The sequence below is a fragment of the Castor canadensis genome, chromosome 2 (assembly GCF_047511655.1).
Source record: "Castor canadensis chromosome 2, mCasCan1.hap1v2, whole genome shotgun sequence".
Classification (NCBI taxonomy): domain Eukaryota; kingdom Metazoa; phylum Chordata; class Mammalia; order Rodentia; family Castoridae; genus Castor; species Castor canadensis.
Window position 1 is genome coordinate 6,138,451 of NC_133387.1, and position 15,886 is coordinate 6,154,336.

The 15,886-nt window shown below is 43.4% G+C and overlaps 1 non-coding gene across 1 annotated transcript; it reads right to left on the reverse strand.

Annotated features, from left to right (window-relative positions):
• Positions 1 to 14,536: 14,536 nt before the first annotated feature.
• Trnaa-agc (transfer RNA alanine (anticodon AGC)) lies at positions 14,537 to 14,609 on the reverse strand. Its single transcript has one exon. It is a non-coding gene; the product is annotated as a tRNA-Ala (tRNA).
• Between the last annotated feature and the right edge of the window lie 1,277 nt (positions 14,610 to 15,886).

Consider the following 15,886-nt stretch of genomic DNA (forward strand, 5'->3'; position numbering starts at 1 on the left):
TCTCATTTTCCCAAATTCTCCAACCTAGGCACACCACCCCTTACCCACTTGCCTTCCTCCTGGCTCCTGGCAGCCACTAGGCTACTTTCTCTTTCCATGGAGTTGCCTCATTTGGATGCTTCATAAAATGGTGTCAAATAACATGTGGTCTTTTGCAATTGGATCCTTTCACTGAGTATTATGTTTTCACTGTAGCATGTTTTAGTACTTTATTACTTTCTATTGCCAAATAATATTCTATTGTATGAGTACACCACATTTTGTTTATCCATTCATTAGTTCATGGACATTTGGATTGTTCCCACTTTGGGAACGTTATGACTAATGCTTCTGTGAACATTAGTGCACAAGGCTTTTCATGGGAGAGCATGTTGTCAGTTCTCTTGGGCATTTGACTAGGAAGGCAATTACATATGGTAACTGCATTTCATCTCTTGAAGGATTGCCAAACCGTTTTCCACAGCAACTGTGTCTCTTTATGTCCTCACGTCCAACATGTAAGGGTTCCAATTTCTACACATTGTCACCATCCTAGTGAGTGCAAGTGGCATATCATCGTGGTTTTGAGTCACATTTCCTTACTGACTAGTGGTGCCGAGCGTCTTGTCACCTGCTTAGTGGCCGTTATCTTTGTTGGAGAAATGTCTATTCAGATGCTTTGCCCACTTAACAATGAGTTCATTGTATTTTTATTACTTATATCTTATTATTGGGCTTAAGAGATTTTCATATATCCTAGATCCCAGTCCTTTATAAGACATATGATTTGCAAATGGCTTCTCCCATGGAGTGGGTTATCATCTCACTTCCTTGATAGTGTCTATCAAGAAGCACGAAAATTTTAAATTACAATGAAATCCAACTTGTCTATTTTTTCCTCGTCAGTTGTGCTTTTGGTGTCACTAAGAAACCGTTTCGTAACCCAAGATCATGAAAATTTACTTATTGAGTTGTATACTTTTTGGTCATTCATTTATATCTAAGATTCATCTCTAGATGATTTTTGTATATGATATGAGACAGGAATTCAACTTCATTCTTTTGCATGTGGCTATCCAGTTGTCCCAAAGCCATTTGTTGGAAAGTTTCTCCCCCCTCCCCCAACACACAATTGAATTATCTTAGTGCCTTTGTTGAAAATCAAGTTGCCCTAAACATGACGGTTTGTGTCAGTTGCCTTTCATCCATCTATACATCTGCCCTTGGGCCAGGAGTGTCTGGATTACTGTAGTAAAATCTGAAAACTTGGAAGTATTATTTTCTCAAACTATTTCATTCTTTGTTCTTTTTCAAGATTGTTGTGACTACTTGAGTCACTCGCATTTCCATAGGAATTTAGGGATCGTCCTGCTAATTTCTGCAAAAAAAAATTTTTTTGAGAGATTACATTGAATCTATATGTATTTCACTTTTCTTGGCTTAACCAAAGCTACGTTTAACCAAAATCTCTTACTCAATTCATCTTGTTACTGAGCGTGGTATTGCATGCCTGAAATCCCAGCTACTCAGGAGGCAGAGACAAGAAAATAGAGTTCAAGGCTAGCTTGGGCAAAATGTTACCAAGATCCTGTCTCAAAAACAAGGCAGGCATGGTGGCACACTTCTGTGATCCCAGCTACTTGGGAGGCAGAGGTAGGAGAATCAAAATCAAGGCCAGCCCAGGCAAAAGTTAGCATGAGACCCTATCTGAAAAACAAACTAAAAGCAAAAGGATTGGGGTATGGATCAAGTTGTAGAGTGCCTGCCTAGTGAACATGAAGTCCTGAGTTCAATCCCCAGTACTGAAAAAAGATCATCTTGCCTACTGTTTCTCCTCTATAACAAATTGTACAGTTCAGATAAATTGGTTTGCCCTTACTTCAGCACATGAAGTTTGCATATTCAACTCCACAACTAAGTATTTAGTGCTTATGATATAAATCAGGGGAGGTGTTATAGTTTGGACATGAAGTGTCCCACAAAAGCCCATATGTGGAAGGTTTAATACCTGAGGCAGCAGTGTAAAGAAGAACTTTTGCGAAGACTGGATCATGAGGGCTGTGACTCCATCAGTGGATTAATCCACTGATGGAGTCATAGTTGGACTGCATTATGGGAAAGTGGTAGAAAGTAAAAGATGGAGAGAGTAGGTCACTGGGATCATGTCCCAGAAAGATATATCTTATCCCAGGCCTCTTCCTGTCTCTCTGCTTCCTGGCCTCCATGAGGTGAGTGCCTCCTCTGTCACCATGATGCTTTGTCTGACCACAGGCCCACAGCAATGGAGCCAGCCAACCATGGACTAAAAACTCTGAAACTATGAGCTAAAATAAACCTTTCTTCCTCTTAATTTGTTTCTCTCAGTTGTTTGTCCCAGTGATGAAAAGTCAGGAGGTGATTTTGAAGAGCAAGACAGAGAAAAGAAGAAAGGCAAAGAGATTAGGGGGGGAAAAGATCAGATTCTCAAGAAAGAGGTTTCCAAAGTACTTTAGAGTAAGCCAACTTAATTCAGAACCAAAAAATTATGGGGGAAAAAAATTAAGCATTGTTCATTTTAAGTGTTCATGAGGATATAGGGAGATGGAAATTTTTATAAAAGTGTTGGAAGTAGAAATTGATGCAAACACTTTGAAGAATTTAGTGTGTAGAAAATCTTAAGACTGCATGTGTAATCTAACACTATTTTATATTTATCTACACATGCATACATATATGTATAGATACATGTAAATATATGTACATACATGTGTGTATGTATAGATAGACAGATATCTGTGTGTCATGGACTGTTGGCAAGTCTTTGGATTCCTATCAAGATGCCTCCCAGTGCTGATGTATGGATCAAATAAACATTACAAGACCATCCTAGCCACACATGGCATGAAATTTACTTGGAAGGATACAGAACAGTGCTATGAACTGAATGTTTGTGTCTCCTCCACCCCATCCCCTAAAAGAAGTTTGTATGTAGAGATCCATCTTCCAAGGTGATGGTGTTGGGAGGTAAGGCCCTTGGGAGGTGGTCAGTTCACGAGAGCTCTGCGTTATGAACTGGATTAGTGCCTTGGTAAAAGAGGCCTGAGATAAGCACCTCCTTGAGTCCACCATGTGAGGACACAGCACAAAGACACTGTCTATGAATCAGAAAGTGCCTCTCACCAGACTGAATCTTCTAGTGCCTCAACTGTGAATGTGCCCAAAACATTTTTGTTGTTTCTAAGCTACTTGATTGAAGGTGGTTTTTGTTAAAGCATCACTTTGTACTAAGACAGCCCATAGAGCAGCACAGGGTGCTCTTGGCAGGAGGAGTGTTTAGGGAGGTCTATGGAGCCATCCACAGTGCTCTGCACTTCTCTCTCCACCCTAGGCCGGTGGCACAGGGGCAAGGAAAAAAGACTTTCAGAAGACAGGTTCAAGAACTGCCCTGACTTAAAGGGTCACCCCCACAGCCCACATGTCTCTTTCAAGGAATCCATGACTTCCCACTCCTTGCAAGGGACATATCTAATTATAAATGCTACTCTGTGCCAGGACAGCCCAGGAGTGGGGTCCCCACCAGTTCTCTAGAATGTATTTGTAGTTTCTTCCAGTCCAGGTGGGATTTAGCAACCAGGGACATTTGCCATAAGCAGTGTCCCTTGTAACACAGCTCACAGGCTACCTTTATCAGATTTCCCAAGGAAAGGGCTAGAAAGTTAAACCTCATGCAGGAGGGAGCATTCTGTTAACCATGGACCCACAGATTCAGAACCAGTGGAGTGGTTCTCAAGTAGTGTTCTCTTTTAATTTTATTTTGAAGGAAGTGGACTAAAGATGAGAGCACACCACGTGCAGTGAGGACAAGAGCTATTTTACAGGCTTTAAAGTGTTTACATAAAATTGTCTATCATGGAATAGATAACTACACCATGACATATCGATGCAGTGGAGTACTTTACGTGATATACCAGTTTAAAAGAATGCATGGAAAGGTTGATTGCAGTGGCTCATACCTATAATCCCAGCTACTTGGGAGGCAAAAATTGGGAGAATCATGGTTTGAGGACAGCCCAGGCAAAAAATTTGTGAGACCCCCCATCTTAGCCAATAGCTGGGTGTGATGGCATGTTGTTCCAGCTACACTGGAAGCATAAAGAGCAGGATTAAAGTCCAGGACAGCCTGAACATACACATGAGATTCTGTCCCAAAAATAACCAAAGCATAAAGGGCTGGAGGATATGGCTCAAGCAATAGAATGCCTGGCTAGCAAGCACAAGGCCCTGAGTTCAAACCCCAGAACCATTACAAAAAGAAAGAAAGAATAAATAAGTATACAGGCTGAGTGTGGTGACTCATATCTGTAATCCCAGCAGAGAGGGAGAAGATTGTGGCTGGAAGCCAAACCAGTCAGGAGGTAAAGGTAGGAGGATCAGGTCCAAGATCACAGACCCTATCTTAAAAAAACTAAACTAAAGCAAAAAGGACTGTGGATGTGGCTCAAGTAGTAGAGCACCTGTGTAACAAGCACAAGGCCTGAGTTCAAACCCCAGGCCCACCAAAAATGGGGAGAGAGTAATGGAGTACTTACAACTACTAAATACTACATATAAACCTACAAATCCATGCTGAGAGAAGCCATTCACAGAAGGCCACATATTGTAGGGCTCCATTTTTATGAACTGTCCAGGGAAGATGAACCCATAGAAACAGAAAGTAGGTTAGTGGTTGCCAGGGGCTGAGGAAGGGATTGAAGTGACTGACAATGGCAATGGGACTTTCTTTTTGACATCATGACAATGTTCTAAGCTAGATTCTGGTGATAATTGCACAACTCTGTGAACATGCTAACATCTCTGAATTGTACGCTTATTTAAAAGGGTGAGTTTTATAGCATGTGATTTATATGTCAGTAAAGGTGTTATTAAAATAAAGGCAGTGGACTGGAGGAAACAGGCTGTCTACTCCATTTATGTCTGTTGTAATAAAGTGCCAGGGACTGGGTGATGTATAAAGAAAAGAGATTTGTTTCCGCCAGTTCTGGGAGCTGTAAGTCCAAAATCATGATTCAGGCAAAGGCCTTCTTCCTGCCTCATCCCATGGTAAAAGGAGAGAGGGTAAGAAAGGAAACGGGCCAAATGCATTCTTGTATCAGGAACCTGCGTGGAAGATAGCAGCCTTAATCCATCTATGAGGGCAGAACCCTCGTGACCTAATCGCCTCATAAAGTTCCCACTTCTCAAAATAGCTTCAATGGTGATTAATTTTCCAGCACATGGACTTTGGGGCATGTGGGGAGTGGATTAAAGCCTTTGAGAACTGGACACAAGCAAGGCAAGATGCAGTTCATTGCTTTTATCTATAGGCTGAGATAGGCACAGCCCTGCCCACGAAACAGGGAAAGGCAGAACAGCTGTGTCCCCTAAGTTGTGTTCAGAGAAGCAGGAACGCAGGTTTCTCCTGTTGCAATGTCACGCCCTTCCCCTGCTCCGCCCTGTTTGCTGCTATAAAAGACCCCTGAAGGAGGAAGAGGGCCATTTTGCTTTTGCCTTTTGGGGCTTTACTTTGGGCTTTTTGGCCTGGGAAGCTTTTGGAAGGGAAAAGAATTGTTGAAGGAAAAATTGCTGAAGGGAAAAGGGAAAAATTGCTGAAGGGAAAAGAATTATTGAAGGGAAAATGCTAAAGAGGGGTTGATAGAAAGTCTGCACCGAGAACTTTAACTTAGGCTTCAGAAAGCAAAGCTGAGAAAGAACTTCATGCATAGCCTTAGGAAAGCTAAGCTAAAGAAAAGCCAAAGAGAACAGGCGACAGTGCACAGAGCGAGTCTAAGGACGACACCTTAAGAGTTGTGCATGTGCAGGTTGTAGGCTCGGCTGTTTGCATGTTTGAGCACCGAGGTTTTGAGAGGGATAAAGAGAGGTGGGACAGTGCAAGCCTGGGGCAAAAGACTTTAAGAGCAATTGAGATAAAGATAAGCCGAGAGCAAACATGGGACAGTGTGAGCCTAAGGAAAGAGGTTTTAAGCAAGGTTTTAAAGAACTGCAAAGGAGTAAGGCCTTAAAGAATCAAGATAGAGAAAAGAAGCAATGAGGGTTGTGCATCTCCAGCCGGGCGTACAACACACCTGACCCCAACTTTGTCAGTCTGTCTATCCTGTGTCTTTTCTGAATCTCCAGTTGCCCCTAGTTAAGCCAGTTAGGTCCAATAATAACCAAGGAGTGAGAGAGAAAACCTCGCTCCAGCAAGGGAGGAAGCACATGAAACACCCCCTTCAGGGGCACACATTCAAACCACAGAGCAGGCCAAAAGCTAGAGCAGCAATTGCCAGGGGTGGGTAGAGAGGACTCGACAAGGATCTGCCCTTGTTACTGTGCAAGGACAGCCCCTGCAAGATACAGGATTCCAGTTCCCCAGGTGTGTAGCTTAGAACAATACCTCAGATGCCTGCTCCACGATCTGAAGGGGCTTTGCCCACCTTTGGATTACTGTCTCCCAAGGAGAGGTGAGGCAGACCCCTCATCCGGGTGGCCTTCCATTCTCTGGTGGGGAAATCTTAAGTGGGAGGTTGGTCCAAATCTATTTTAAGGAAGAAATGTGGACCCAAAGGCGCTATGTCAGCTGGTACCCCTTGCTTGTCATGGAGATGACTCTCACTCTAGAGCAGTTTGGTTCCCCCTTGCTCATCTCCAGACTTGCAGGTCTCATCCATGGGCCGAGCAGAGCATAGGAAACTGGTCAACTTCTGTGTCTTCCACATCGTGGCATCCTACCTCAAAGTTCAGTAAATGTATATTTGAGAGCATTACCCACCACTAAATATAAATAGATCTTTCTCATTCCCTCTAATGGAGCATTTTGCATTTTCTCTTAATCCTGGGGTAAGGAGGCATGCATGCAGGAAACTTAAATTATGACAAGGATGGCATCGCAAATGAATGGAGAAAATTCATATACTGTTTATTAAATAAACAGTAGAGGGAAAACCAAACTACTAGCTGCAGAAAAAAATGAGTTTAATCCATACTCTACAGTTCACTAGGATGAGTTCCAAATGGATCAGATTATAATGTTAAAAAAAAAAAAGAAACCATAGAAGTTCTAGAAATTAAGGAGAGAAGAAAGCCTTGTTTTTTAACTAAGACACAATATCCCAAAGCTATAAAACAAAGTGTTATCCAGCTTTTATTTTTCTGGTTGGATTTTATCAGTCTGTGTCCTCTCCAACCCTGCTGTTTAGTGACTCCAATTACAGTTCTGATTTGTGTTTGTGCTTTGGTTGCTATGAGTTTTGTAGTGACAAAGAATGAAAGAACTTCTGCGTATCTGATTTTATTTCTGCGTGTCTAAAACCAGGACATCCTTAAACACATGACAGTGAAATTCAGTGCCCAAGGTTATCAGTTCTTGCTGGGACAATGAAAAGTGGCAGGTAGCTTTGGCAGTTCGCCTTCATTTATAGTTGCTTTGACCAGAACCATACACAAGCACTGGGATCAATTGTGTGGTAAGCCAATTGTTTATAGATGAAGAAGTGGGCTTTAAGGGCTGGAGAAGTGGCTCAAGTGGTAGAGCGCTCTGCCTAGCAAGCATGAAGCCCTGAGTTCAAACTCCAGTATTGCAAAAAAAAAAAAAAAAAAGGTCTTAAAAAAGAAAACAAGTTCATTCTTAACGGGAATTTCCAGGACTGGTTATAAATTGGAATTTTGGGGGGAGTTTGAACGACTACTCACTTTCATTGTAGTGGGAGTTCAGTTTTACTACCAATCTTTAACAAGGGCTTCCTTCTTTAACCCAAACTTTAGACTGCCTCCTGAGTCCTTTCTGAGCCTCAACCAACCTTGGGCTTGCTTCTCTGTCCCTGTAGAACCCAGCTTGAGCAAGAATCCTGCTAAGTCAGTGAGCAAAAGTCCACCACCTTTGATATCTAACCACCCTCAGTGACTTGTCACCTTGGTTCACCTTCAGCAAGCATCCTATGAAGTCCCTTTAGCCAGAACCCCTCTCCTCAAGTTTCCTCTTTATCATTTCACCCACTGAGCTCCAACCTGCTCCTTGATTTGAAACCCTTCCCCCTTGTCCCAGCTGGAGTTAAGGCTGATCTCTCTCCTCTTGCTGCAAGACCCCATGGCAGGGTCTCTACACCTGTCACCACAGCCTCCTTTGATGAATATGGTCTGCCTTTTCTTCTGTAACAAATAATGTTTTTCTTTCACACCCTATTTGGAGTCATGGTCATTTCATTCAGCATCTTTGCTGGATGAGAACATGACAAGGATAGAGAAACCGAGCAAGTGGTAAGGACAATTTGTTCCCACTTGATTGGGGAAGTGTGATTGCAATCATCTGAGCGATGACAGAAGCTGAAGAAGTTATGAAAAGGTTGGAGAGGAGGTTTACTCTGATTCCCAGGAAACACGAGGCTAGATCTCAGGGGAGGTCATGAACTCCTGTTGCCATAATAACTATCAGAAAGGGCTTGGTGAGATCACTTGTGACTAAGGTTGAATCATTCTGGAAGTATGTAGCCCTGGTTTTGAAACTCTGACATGGTCTCATCCCAAATTTTTAGTCCAAGTTCACCTGGGTATGTGATGGTGAGGTTTTAACTATGAAAATATAGACACAAGGATGTTACAGGATATTTTAGGCCCCAGGCCCAAACTCCTGGGTTTTTATAAGTCATATCCTGCCACTTGCCCCCAACTCACCAAGCACAAAAGGTGAGTAATTGTGACAGAAGGCGAAAGGAAGTTGATACATGGCACGGAGAGCCATGTATCAACCATCTTCAGCCATCTTCCCTGAACAGACATTTGCTTTAGATTTAAACAGAAGAATTGGGGACAGGGATGAGAGATGTGTATAGTTTTTAAACAGTCCTAGTCACAGGTGTGTTCAGGTGGTCAAAGTAGCTGGTGGCAGCCTCAGGACTAGTCAGGTGGGGCCTTGTTACAATAGGTCTTTAATGCCTGGCATGTGGTCCAGTCCTTCTTAGATTCCAAAATGGCAGCAAAAGAGAGAATGGCTCAGAGCAAAGGACACAGATACAAAATGGAGGCTGGAAGGTGCTCTACCACTTGAGCCATACCTCCACTTGCTCTGGCTATTTTGGAGATGGGAGTCTCATGAACTATTTGTTCCAGCTGGTCTTGAACCACAGTCCTCCTGATCTCAGCCTCCCAAGTGGCTAGGATTACAGGTGTGAGGCACCGGCACCCGGCTTCCTTTCTAATTTTAACACCCACTGGCAAGAACCTTCTGCTCCATGCTGAATAAAATAATGTTAGTGTGCATTCTTGCCTTGCTCTGGCCCTACATTTTACCACTAAGAATAATGTTTGGTGTCGCAGCCATGTTTCTGGTCATCCTTTCTAGAAACAGCCGCAGCACAATGTTGGTTTAACCCCCACTTTCCTGGTCTCTCTGCTGCCCCTTTCAAGACTGACACAAATCAACAAATCACCAGCAACCAGACTTCTATAATTTCCTCATGGAGGTAAAAGGAGTCCAAACACGGTGATCAGTTAAGACAGTCTTTCAGAACGCTGGGCCACCATCTTGATGGGTCTTGCTGGTTTACCCAATAAATCTTGTCCTCGCCCCAACAACTTGGCCCTTTGAGTATTGAGTAAACAGATGTGAGTTGGGTAACCACGAGGGTTTCCTGCAGATCAATGGTTCTCAAACTTTTAGCAGAAACGGAACCCCTAGAGTTTCTGATCCTGAAGTCTGGGTGAGGCCCGGGGTGTTTCACACTAGCTCTCTGGAGATCATACCTCGAGACCCAACATCGCATCCATTCTCTCCATGTCATGTTGAAGAAGGTCCTCTCCAAGCCAAGGCTGCATTTGAAAATCACTTGGGAAAGCTGCCTCAACTGCTTTTGTGACATGAGCTATCTATCACGTAGAATTTCTCTTTGTTCTCCAAATCTGTTGAGTTGATTTTTTGAACTTGTTTTGCTGGGATCAATTTAATACAGTCTGATATCATCTGTCAAAAAAAAAAAACCCAAAAACCAAAATGGAGGCTGGAATGCCAAACTTCTCTCTTGCTTCAGTTAAATCCTGGGCCCAAGTAAGGAGTCAGTGCTCCTCGGTAAAAGCAGTTCAGTAAAAAGGTACCTGAACTTTAGACAGCGATGAGGGGATGAATAAAACCATCCAATGAAACTATTGGATTAAATTCACAATAAACTGTGTCTTATTGTTTAACTCATTTTAATGGATTAATTAAAAGAATTTGACATACCATATTAGCCTTGCAATTTTCAGGTCACCAGGGAAGCAAGGAAATGGCTAATCATTGCCGTAGGCTTACTGTTTGGAGAACCTTTGTGCAATGCTAGAGTAACTAGCTTTCTTAGTTTTTGCTTTTTAAATTTAATTTCAGAAAGCAATTATAAATCACATTATGCATGACAATTAAAAGATGAAATCAGAAGTCTCCCACCAATGCTGACTTCTAAATGAAGCTTATTTCCTAAAATGTTGGGGAATTTTCGTTAAAGGTGTGCATTTTCTTTTAGCACATTAAAGACGACAATTCCGTTGTCTTTGGGCTTCATTGTTTCTGGCGTCAGCTTCCGAGAGGAAGGCACATGTCTTCTTTTCTGGCTCCTTCTACGATTTGTCTGTGCTCTTAGCTTCCAGCAGTCCTACCGCACCGCACTAGGTGTGGCTGACTTGCTGAGTCTGTGAGCTGATGTCTTTCAATTTGAGAAACTTGGACTCTTGGCTATTTATCATCTCATCAAATGACTCCGCCCCGTTCTCTTTCTCTGGAAAATTGATTGCAAGTTCATAGACCTCTTCATCCCGTCCCATGTCTGTGATGCTTGTTTCTGTATTTCCCCGTTCTTTCTGCCTGGGCTTCAGTTTGCATGTTTTCTACTGATATGTCCGCAGCCCACTAATCCTATCTTTTGCTGTATCTAACGCACAGGATTCATAACTTCATTTATAGTGTTGGAGCCAATGTGGTTATTTTTCTGGGATTTACTGTGTCTAGAATTTGCCTTGAATTCCCTGCTCTGGGGCCACAAGCAGCTTTCTGCAAGCTCAAAAATGTCACAGACTTCCAGCTAGGCTCTGCAAGGTTTCCTGTAACTGTGACCAATCTATAGGGGGGGTAGAGGGGAAACTCTGTACCAGCTTGTTTCTCTGTAACCAGCTTGTCATTCTGACCACCTGGGAACCATCTACTGCAAAAAACCCCTGGTTACATAAACCACCTGGGGGGTATATAATTCATCTCCTGACACTGATTGGGGCTCAGGGTTTTGAATAATTATCTCCCCTGAGTCCGCTAGCATAATAAAATTCCTGCTTCCTGCAAGATGGTCTCAGTGACTTTGTTTCCCTCACTGTTTCCTGAAACGGTAGTACTTTCAGTTCTAAAGTTTTCATTTTGGGCTGGGCGCTGGTGGCTCACGCCTGTAATCCTAGCTACTCAGGAGGCAGAGGTCAGGAGGATCATGGTTCAAAGTCAGCCCAGGCAAATAGTTTTCAAGACCCTATCTTGAAAAAACCCTTCGCAAAAAAAGGGCTGGTGAAGTGGCTCAAGGTGAAGACCCTGAGTTCAAGCCCCAGTACCTCAAAAAATAAGTAAATAAATAAATAAATAAATAAATTTTCCATTTTGTTTATTCATTGAATTATTTATTTTGGGTATCAGAAATCAAAACCAGGGATGCTTTTCCCCTGAGATATGCATCCCCAGCACAGGATTTAGTTTTGTAGATTTCAATACTTAAGTAAAATCCTCTACCTTTCCTGTTTCCTTTCTTTTTTGGTGGGACTGGGATTTGAACTCAGGGCTTCCAACTAACAAAGCAGGCACTCTGCCACTTAAGCCACGCTTCCAGTCCATTTTTGGTCTGGTTATTTTGGAGATGAGGTCTCTTGAACTATTTGCATGTGCTGGCCTCAAACCATCATCCTCCCTATTTCAGCCTCCCAAGTAGCTAGGATTGCAGGCATTAGCTACTGGCACCTGGCTCCTCTGTTTTCTTTTCTCTCTCTCTCTCTCTCTCTCTTTTTTTTGCAGTACTGGGGCTTGAACTCAGTTTTGTGTCCACTTCACCTTGAGCCACTCCACCAGCCCTACTTTTGTGAAAGGTTTTCCAAGATAGGGTCTCACAAACTATTTGCCAGGTCTGGCTTCGAACTACAGTCCTTCTGATGTCTGCCTCTTAAAGTAGCTAGGATTGTAGACGTGAGCCACTGGTGCTGAACGTGTTAATTACTGTTATTTTTAAGTTGGGTGACTTCAATATTTGGCTCATCTCTGAGTCTGTTTCTATTGTCTTTTGTGTTGCTTTATTTTTTATGCCTCTGTACGTCATTTTGAGATACCAACCATAGTTTCGAAAGTTTTGTTAAGGCCTGGGACATGGCTCAAGTGGTAGAACACCTGGCAAGCAGGAGGCTCTGAGTTCAATCTCCAGTACTGTTTTTTTTTTTTTTTCCTGGTGCTGGGGACGGAACTCAGGACCTTGCACTTGCCAGGCAAGCGCTCTTCCACTGAGCTAAATCCCCATCCCTCCAGTACTGTTTAAAAAAGAAAACTGTTTTCAGGGCTTCAAATGTTCTGTTCCCCCATGGAGGGTCTCCCCTTTCCAGTGCCTCTAATCCAAGCAGGGTCTGTCCTGAGCCAAGACTGCGCTGAGCTTCTGGGAGGGCTGGGTGCAGCTATCTCCTGCAGATTCCAAAGCGGCCCCGATGTGTACTCTATAGCAACCCACAGCCCCCACTTCCCATCCAGCACCCCAGCAGGCCTCCACCATGGATCTTGACCTGCAGGCTGCCAAAACCTTCCTCTGCTTTCCCCAGGCTTGCTACAGAAGCTCTAGCTGCTTGCCCCACACAAGCCTAGAATCCAGCAAGTACCCTTGGAACTCCCCCTTGCTCTCTGCCAAAAGTTATGCTAGTTTTCTGTCCCTAACAGCGGCCCTCTGCGGCTTCACAATCTGGATGTCAGCCTCCTGCCTACGTCCAGACTTGGCAAACGCCCCCAGGGTAAAAGCAGCTCACCACCGACTCACCCCTTGGTCTCCCCTCTGCAAGTCCTCTGCGGCTCTCCTCTGCTTCCAAATTGATGGTTTCTGACTTTTCTAGCTGCTGGTGGACACTTTGGTCTGCAGCAAGCTGGTCAGTCACACCCAAGAAGGGCCATTCGATTTATTGCCTGACAACCATGAAAACCAAAAAGCAAAAGTGAGAACAGTTTTCTTTGCTCCTCACCACAGAGAAACCTTGGGAAAAAAATGTGACCGGAAAAGACTTTGTCTCCCAGCCAGCTTACTGTTATCATGTAATGCCCCCTTGCCAAAAGGAAAATCACAACACATTTAAGAATTGATTGGCTTTTATTAGTGATTCATGAATTGGGGTGGCATCTACTCTAAATATTGAGAAAAGGCACTCTGATGAGCTGAGTCCAGGAGACGGGCTTTAGAAGCAAAAGGGCTGGAGACAGCAGAACAGAACAAAAAGTGGATTGGTCCTTTCAAGTTGCTTTCCTTATGGTTCAAACAGAGGGGAAGACTGGGGATATGGCTCAAGTGGTTGAGCACCTGTCTAGCAAAGCCCTAAGTTCAAACCCCAGTTGGGGGTGGGGGAAACAGGGGATTTCCTGATCATGCTGGCCAAAACTGGTCTACTTGGGAATTTGGCTATTATTTCTCTCTCCAGATTTTTCAATATGTCAGATAAACAATTTAGTTTTAGTTTATCAACATGGAACTTTAGCATGAGTGACTCCATTTTGTCTTGGTCCCTTGGGATCTAGTGCAGGAGCTTGGTCCAAACTGTAGCAAGGACTTAAAAGGCCACTTTTCTTAAAAGCACTGACTCTTCACTTGGGCCTGCAGTTGTCTTCTTTGTTACCTTAAACTTTGGGTCAGATTCCTGCTCAACTCTGCACAGAGACATTTTTAATCATTTAAGGAGAGTCTGTCTAAAAACTGGTAGAACAAGGTTGATTAGTCCTAAATTTACTTAACCCCTTTCCTCCCACTTTAAGGCTGACAATACCAAGATAAGAGTACCTAAGACATTTTCAAGATTCCAGAAACAGGGAGTCTTATAGGAAGATCACCCTGTGATGGGAATTGAGACAGTCCCCACCCCCAAGAGGGAGCCATCAACTCGTGACAGGAACTGGATTGTCCCCTAAATGATAATTTTCCTGGAGCCAACAGGACTATAAGAACCAGATCTGAAATGATCAACTAGACCATGATTTAACCAAGACTGCCTGACCAAGCACACCTCTTGTTCCTGCCCTAATTCTTCCCCTACATAGTCCTAAAGTTCTTGTTAGCATCCTCAAGGCAGGGCTGAGGACGCCAGGCCTCCGGCTCCTCCTAGTGTGGCCACACTGTGTAATACATTCCTCTCTTGCTTCACCACCACTCATCTGTCTTGGAAATTTTTTTGGGGGGTGGTACTGAGATTTGAACTCAGGGCTTCACACATGCTAGGCAAGTGTGTTTAGGCTTTTCCTGTAGGAAAACGTGTACTCCAGTGGAAAACCATACCTTAGTGTATTTTGCTATGATTGTTGGTTATTTGATTTTGGTGGTACTGGGGTTTGAACTCAGAGCCTCCTGCTTGCTAGGCAGGCACTCTACCACTTGAGCCATCCCACCAACTTGATTTTGCTTTGTTTAATTTAGTGATATTCCCAGAAGTAGAATTACTAGATCTTTAGGATCTTTAGGATCCTTCATACATGTTGATAAATGGTTATTGGACCTTGCAGAAACTGGGCTTCAGTTCCCCACTAAAAAGGTCTCCCTTAGCAACAGCAGTTTGTGTGCCTTTTCACTCTGTCCCTGCTCTCCTGGTGATCCACAAGCCTACGCCTCCACCTGCCTGGGAAGAGCCTCTCTCCCACTGCATTAGCAGGTGCAACCCGGGCAAAAGCCAGGTGGTGGCACAAGTATGTCTTTGAACAAACAAATGTGAGGCACTGTGTGGCTGCTGAACAAAACTTTACCCAGAAAAGTGGGTTTGAGCACTTGCAAAGGTTTTTTTCTGCACAGTGTGAAATGGACAAGAGGGCACTGGCTGGTCACACTGCCCAGAAGTGCTTCCTCCGAGGACTTCTCTGGAGGAGGCCACAGGTGACCAGCACAAGTCCCCAAAGAAGTCAAGATTCCCCTCAGCAAATAGTTCCTATGACCCCCTCTCCAAAATAATCAGAACAAAATGGACTGGAGGTATGACTCTAGCAGTAGAGTGCTTGCTTGGTAAGTGTGAAGCCCCCAGTTCAAACCCCAGCCCCACCCAAACAGAACAAAACAACAACAAAACCCCTTCTACTTATTATGTGACCAAACAACTTCTTACCACCCACGTCTATACCAACCAATAAAGGAATAAAATAGAACTGGTGGTAGTAATGCATGTCTTTCTAGCACATAGATGTATAAACAGGAAAACATGACTTCATTTACCTCACCAAGAGATGCATTTCCAGTATTTAAAAAACATTTAACAAGTATCAACAATTTTCACACATTTATGTTGCTTTAATCAAATATACATTGCTATTAATGGTGCTGAAGAAACTCTTTCAATACTTAAGACTTACAATCACAGGACATTGTTTCCTTAAATGTCAATTTATAAACATTTTTGGGTTTTTTTGCTGAGAAGTATGACGTGTATAACCCATAAGACTTTCAAGTGCGACATCTGTTAGGACAAAACTATATAAGGAAAGTGGATGGCAAGACAAATGGATGACTGGGCACCCATGGCTCACGCCTGTAATCCTAGCTACTCAGGAGGCAGAGATCAGGAGGACCTTGGTTCGAAGCCCAACCTGGGCAAACAGTTTTCGAGACCCTATCTCGAAAAACCTTTCACAAAAATAGGACTGGTGGAGTGGCTCAAGGTGAAGGTCATGAGTTCAAGTGCC